At 35.9% G+C, this 7,500-nt stretch overlaps 2 pseudogenes; one reads left to right on the forward strand and one right to left on the reverse strand.

The window, feature by feature from the left end:
• Window positions 1–5,176: 5,176 nt before the first annotated feature.
• On the reverse strand, window positions 5,177–7,256 carry LOC138867095 (uncharacterized; annotated as a pseudogene).
• LOC138866955 (uncharacterized) lies at window positions 5,961–6,885 on the forward strand (annotated as a pseudogene).
• Window positions 7,257–7,500: the final 244 nt, after the last annotated feature.

A 7,500-nucleotide genomic window follows, 5' to 3' on the forward strand; every position in this document is an offset into this window, starting at 1 on the left:
ATATATATGTATATATATGTGTATGTGTGTATACATGCATATACATATATATACATATGTATATATATATATATGTATGTGTGTGTATTTGTATGTGTGTGTGTGCTTTTGGGACTGCGTCTGTGTGTGAATGTGCGTGTGTGAGCGTGCACTTGTACGCGGATGCAGTTATCAAAGCCCTTTGACATGTGAATATTTTACATATCATATGACTTGCTTATGGCGAGTAAAATACTGCCAGTTGATATATGAAATATATCTACGTAACTTCTATTCTTCTGATTTTTTTCGCACTTAATCCTTGTCATAAAAATGCAGTTCAATTGATATCCAATAATAATCAATTTGGCCTCAGACCCCAGACAATTACAGCTAATCAGCATTACAAAACAATGTCTGCCGCGTAGGAAGTGAAATACTTAATCCAATGAAACGGAAAATGTTCTGCGCGCGCGAAAGAGCACGAGCCACGACGGAGGCGAAGGTTAAACCACTCGAGACAAATGAAAATAAATAAAACACTTTAGATTCTTCTCCTGCACCTTTCTGTTCTCTATTTTTCGCCAGGAGGGAAAAGCACTCCAGATGTGGATATGCAATTGGTCGCTTACTTTTTGCTTTTGTTTATGTAAAAGGTGTATAGCGCCCTCCACACGGTATAGAGGGCACTGTAGAATTAACTGACACGCTACCAGCTTCTACGTGTCTGACTCCCTTCAATAAAGCAGCTAAACGAGATACTGAGTTTCTCAGGACCTGTCAGTAGTACAGTGGCTCTCTTGTGAACTAAATTAGAGACCATTTATAAGGTGGTATAAAATTGTGAATCCAGGATTTAATGTGAATATGATTTCATACATATATTTTTGGAGTGGTCGTGCTGTTGTTAGGTTGATTGTGTTCATTCGAATGTATTTAATGACGTTATTAAATGTAGTATTAGCATGTTTATTTAGAGGTTAAGTCACAAATGTCATTCTCCAGAATTATGTACATCTACCGTCAGCTTCTCTGGCCTTTAGTTAATCAATAATCAAGTTAGGAATAATGTTTACATACTGTTTGTTTCACGTTGCTTCTGTTCAACGGTAAGTATTCTCTAAACAAAAGGTTTATATGAAGCTATGGTACTGCATAAGCTAGAAAGAACACCTCTGCTTATAATAAAAGTGGAATTCTATACCGCAGAATTTAGAATTTTACCTTTTTTTTGCTTTAATATTATTAATGTATTGCTTTTAAGCATCAATTTCTTTATACACCTATTACTTCTATAAGAGAATTTTAGGTGTTGCTGCGAAAAATAGCTTCCTTCTTTCATATAAGTACGAAATGAGATCTCTCGTTCAAGCTGATGATACGTTATGTCTTCAATATATACAATATATTTGCATGTATATTTATATATGTATGCATGTGTTCATCTACTTACATATTTGACAGATAAAGATAATGTAAATATGCAGATAAGAGAGTTCAAGCAATGGTTTTGGTAACGAGGCGGGATAAAGCCTTTGAAAAATTGGAACCTCTTAGAGCAACTGGGTGGTGACGGCACAGACGATTCTTTGCCTTTATTTATGTATTCCAAAATCATAGTTTACGTGAAGCGAAGAGAGAGATATGACGTGAGGACATTACATAATCAACGGTTTATTTCGTTTTATTTTGGAGAGGGTCATCGACAGCGATAAATGAAGGAATAGCTGTTAATGTGAGATAATAAAGAGGCCTAGACTAATTGTAATAGTGATGTAATAGCAGTGGTATTGTTATAACTGATAAACCTGCGTATGTAAATGTAGAGAAATTAGAAGAATTGCAAAGGATTGTTTTACCTGACGAGTGTGTTACGTGTGTGTTTGCGTGTGCGTTTGCGTGCGTGTTTGCATTTGTGTGTGTTTGTTTGCGTACAGTCTCGAACAGCTTTGAAGGGCGATGGAAAGCACCTGGTGAGTATTTGTCCCTCTGCCTCACTTTCACTAAATTCCCGACTTCCGCTTTTAGGTGTGGCCGACCGCCCTATCACGAACCGCTGATCACAGAGCAGGAAATAATTGGAATCCGGTTCGAGCTGAGGGAATCGGAACCTGACGCGGTGTATTGTACCCTGTTATACAAGGCGATCCGGGGAAACCTTTGCAGTCTGGGTGTGTATTTGATAAATTTAATATAATAGGTATGCTTTAGACATGTTTTTGGATTTATTTGTATATTTTATCTTTTAAGTAACGAGAAATAAAAGAAAACGAAATACTTTTTAAAGGTACATATGCCTATATATCAGGTTAGACTCGCAGTTTTCGAATTTTATGTTTTTCCCCTTTTCTCCTCTTTCTTATAAACATCTTTCTTCCCGCTAACCGTCATTTCCCTTTACAGGTAAATATTAATAAAGAAAAACGAATAAATAAATGAAAAAGTCACCCACAATTATAAAAAACAACAACCCTCCCTCGACATGCACCATTAAAGGAGCAGGCAAGGAGCTGAATTATAAATATGTTTCAGAGAGCTTCCAATACAGTGTCCTGAGGGCGTGTGTGTCTCGTCTCTGCAGTGTGAAATACGACACGTCTCGAAGCCCTTTGTTCAGAAGGACAATGCGATCGACCGGGAACAGCGTCACACATCAAGGGCGTTCGAGATGCGAGAAACGAGAGCGTAAAAGAAATGAAAAAAGTGCGTTCGTTCGGGAGAAATACCTTAGCGGAATTCATTAGTTTTTTTTATTGAAAATTTGTTTATCGTTTTGTTGATATTGGGTGATTTGCAATAAGTAGTGTGCGAGGGAATTTGTAATGTGATGTTTCGTTGAGCGTTGTCCAAAGAAAGGGTTGCGGTCAGGTGTTCTGCTGGTCTGTCATAATCGATTGTCATTTTTTTTCGTTAAAGGTAACGCGCGCCTCAAAACTACCATAGAGCATCTCAGTAACAAATAATTATTTATTCTTCTCTCTCCTTTTGGTAATAAAAACATTGACAGTAACTGTCGATTCTAACTCAGAGTTAATAAAAGATATCAAGATATACGATATTAAAGAGTAAGGAGTGTCAAGTTTTTATTAATTTTCTGCGTTCTCTCAAATGTCCAATAATCTTGGAATCAGGTATAGACAACATAATAAACCTAACTACTCTATGAAAGGTCAAACAACCTTGTATGGAAACCGCGTTGTTTTTAGTCCTTGAACCAATAATGTCACGTAGGACGCATATCATACATAATTTACCAGGGATTTTTTGCTATATATCCATTTATGATTTCCATTACTACATATTTTCCTTTCTTTGTATTTCTTCTTTATTAAGAATCAGTGGAAGCAACACATGATACATTGCCTCCTCAGAACAGGAAACGATTATATAGAAGAGGCTAAAAAGAGGGTCCAGTAAACAAAAGGTTTCCTGTCGGATTCGACGGCCGGGAAATGCTTTCGTAAAGATGTATTTTCAGTGCAGATAATAATTGAAATATAGTTTTCATTAACGACGCTGATATATATATATATATATATATATATATATATATATATATATATATATACATATAAAGATATATATGTATATATGTATATACAATATATTTATATATACGTATATATGTATATATAATATATTCATATATATGTATATATATACGCATATATATACATATATACATGTGTATGTATATATATGTATATAAATATACATATACACACATATTTAAATGCACACACACACACACACACACACACACACACACACACACACACACACACACATATATATATATATATATATATATATATATATATATATATTTACATATATACACATCTATATTTATAAACATATATATATATATGTATATATATAAAAATGTAACACACACACACACACACACACACACACACACACACACACACACACACACACACACACACACACACACACACACACACACACACACACACACACACGCATATTTATATATATGCACACCAATGCATGAATGTATCTATATGTATCTACATGTATGTATGTATATATCTAGATATGTATATGTATGTGTGTGCATACATATATACATACAAACATACGTATGTATATATATATATATATATATATATATATATATATATATATATATATATATATATATATATATACACGCACATACACACACACACACACACACATATATATATATATAATATATATATATATATATATATATATATATATATATATATATATATATATTATATTCATATAGGGTGCGTAATAACAACTGGCGAATCAGAGCTAGTAGGAGATTGTCTTTATCTTTCAATGCAAGAATTGTACTTTTTATAACTTTTATAGTCCTCATAAAGAAAATTCAGTTAGTATCTGGGTTGGAAATCTAGGATTTACGGACCACAATTGCCAGTCTCTCCCGGGTGCGTAAAAACACCAAAACGGACCGAATCACAGGCAAAACGGGTCGAAACGGGGCTCTAGTGGTCATATAAATTGCAATTCTTGCATTAGAAGATAAAAATGATTTCCTGCAAGCTCCGTTGGTTTTACGCAAGAATTGTACTTTATATTTCTGTTAAAGTCCACATAATGAAAATTGAGTTGGTATCTGGTGTGGGAGTCCCTAAAACTTTTATGTTAATATAAACTGTATGTTACTCGAACTTACAATCAAGAATATGTTACTAATATCCCATAACCAAAAATATCGCTAGCTTGACAGAAGATTGAGGACATTTTTTGAACCAATTCCTTATTTCTATTTTATCAATAATTGCAAAATTTTGGCTATTGTCACAAGATTCGCCGATGTTGTTTTAAGTCATCTACAGCATTATTTACTAGCCTCTTTAATTGCGAAGGCGTTTACATCGCTAAAATCAGTTTGCTCTCTATCACCAGGTCATTTTAATCTCTTGCGTCGTGGTATTGCGGATTGTTTTTTATAAGCTTCAGTTTGCAATGTAGGAGAAATTAATTTCAAGAAGGCGGTGGAGTTGGCTAGACCTGGCGTGCAGTTGGAACTGAAGAACTATTAGTCATTTTTTAGAGGAGAGGTATTTTTCTAACATTGCAAAAAACATTACACATACAGCAATACTAAATTAGTGAGCTGATAGCAGTAATGCATTCCTGATGGTGAGTGAAACATTATCCGCTAAATTACTTCTCAGAGTTTTAAATACCTCTCATTATACTGTACGTAGTTGTCACTTGCATGGGATGTACATGGTGTTGGTGTATGTGACTGATTCTTTTCAGTCCATTGCCCATACTAGACAGAGGGTGTGGACTTGAACATCTTTCTACTAAAGGCTTCATATACTTTAATTATTATATCCATGTTGTCAATTGGCGCCAGTCATTATCATTTTGTGACGACGCTTGTTCTCTCAGTTGTATTAGTTCGTCTAGGAAATACATATCCATCTCATCTGCACTGGCCTTGCTATGTTTTTTGCGATACAAATCTTCTTTGATTTGGGAAGAACAAGCTTGCCTGTGCTGCGATTCTCCCAAGTGTCGACGCTACTTATAGCTTTTTTGAGATGCATTTTCTGATGCTTCGGTGACAGCTGGAGGTAAAGAATCTCGAGCTGCATCTTCCGTTTCATGACAGGTTTGAAGACATTGATCGTGGCGTCATATGAGGGATCGGATATTGCATGGCATCGTAGTACAACCACATCTTTGTCTGTGCATTACCTGATCCAGATGTTTTTTCACTATTCTTTCTTCTTTCCCTCGTAAAGTTTCTTCTTAGGTGGGGCCATTCATCTTTACATTCGGCTTCTGTAAAAAAGTTATATAAAATAAATATATATACATATATAGAGACATATAATGTGTACGAAATACTTTAGTAAACGACAGAATCATATCATATGGTAAGTAATGAATTTCACCACTGAACGGTTATTTATTGTACCTTAAATCGTGTTACTGCATTTCTTTTTAGGCACGTGGTTACTGGAGAATCTTCCGCTACCCTTGATTACCGGTTTTATGTCGACCAGGCCACAGTGCACAAGATTTTCAAGGAAAGCAGCAAAGGAAACACTACAACCGCAGTATTTGCTGGTACCAGATGAACACCAGTGGGAAGAAATAGCCAAGCCGTCTCTTAAAAAATATAGTATTCCTAACTGTTTTGGGAGTATTGATGGCAAACACTGTCACCTGAAATGCCCAGCTAAAGCGGGATCACTTTTTTCATAATTATAAAGGATACCATTCCATTGGTCTGCTAGCCAATGTTAATGCAAATTGTTGTTTCACACTGATTGATGTAGGGCAATATGGACGATGCAGTGACGGTTCAGTTGTCATTGAATCCCACATGGGTAGGTCAGTTCTCTGTGCTAGTTTAGGCTTTCCACCATCACGCGAAATACCTATTACTGTACAGAACACCTTCCTTGTGGGAGATGAAGCTTTTCCCGTGGTCCATAATATTATGAGACCATATCCTAGAAAAGATTTAGACTACCCGAAAAGAGTATATAACTGTGAAATCAGCCGGGCTTGAAGAACAGTAGAGTGTACCTTTGGAATGTTAGCTAAAAAAATTGTATGTTTCAAACGTCAATGGAGACAAGTGTTGAAGTATTTGAAGCAGCGGTGAAAAGCATCTGTGTACTCCATAATTTCATCCACCGTGAAAACAGTTTCAACTACTTTCCAAGGGATGATGTCCACGATACAACACATTCCCATTCCTTAAACTCAAGCCTGACTGCAATAAAAAAAAACAAAAACAAAAAAACAATAGGCCTATAGCAAAGGCTATGGCAGTTCGTGACAGCTTGAAGGAATATTTTATTTTCCTCAGGTGGAGCTCTTGAGTGGCAAAACCGAGCGATCAATCGTAATGTGTAATTCAAAGTAAATATGTCAAATCTATAGTTCGTAGCCTTATATGAATAAAATTGTCGTATCTGTATACCTTAACCGTATATTTACATATAATTAGTTCATAGCCTTACTAAATGGTACAAAATTAATAAAGTGTAGTTTAACCTGAATACAATAAACGATACAAAATACAATAACCGAATGTATAGTTCATGGCCTAATAAATGGTTCAAAATAAATAAAACTCCTGTACACGACAATGCAGCAGCGACCTCTTTCCATAAAGCAGCGATGACAACACGATCCCGGTGGCTGGGGTCACTGGGATCATAAATAGCAGGGCGCTCTCGAACTCATTTGATTAGGAGTTCTACCAGCGTACTTAAAGACGCCATGGCAGACTCACTGTGACTGATATGCCAGAAATAGGCCTAGCCCTCCGTGTGACTCGACGCGACTCAACGCGATAGGACGTGATGTGACTCGAAGCATCCATTTTTTTTTTAATACCCATACAGAGTAGTGTAAAACCGGGGTGGCGATTCATGATGCGTCATAAATCATCTTGACTCGACGCGACTCGTCCCGTGTAAACGCAGCTTTAGTAATGAATTGGGAGATGATACACATACACAAATA

The sequence above is a fragment of the Penaeus vannamei genome, chromosome 28 (genome assembly GCF_042767895.1).
Source record: "Penaeus vannamei isolate JL-2024 chromosome 28, ASM4276789v1, whole genome shotgun sequence".
NCBI lineage: Eukaryota > Metazoa > Arthropoda > Malacostraca > Decapoda > Penaeidae > Penaeus > Penaeus vannamei.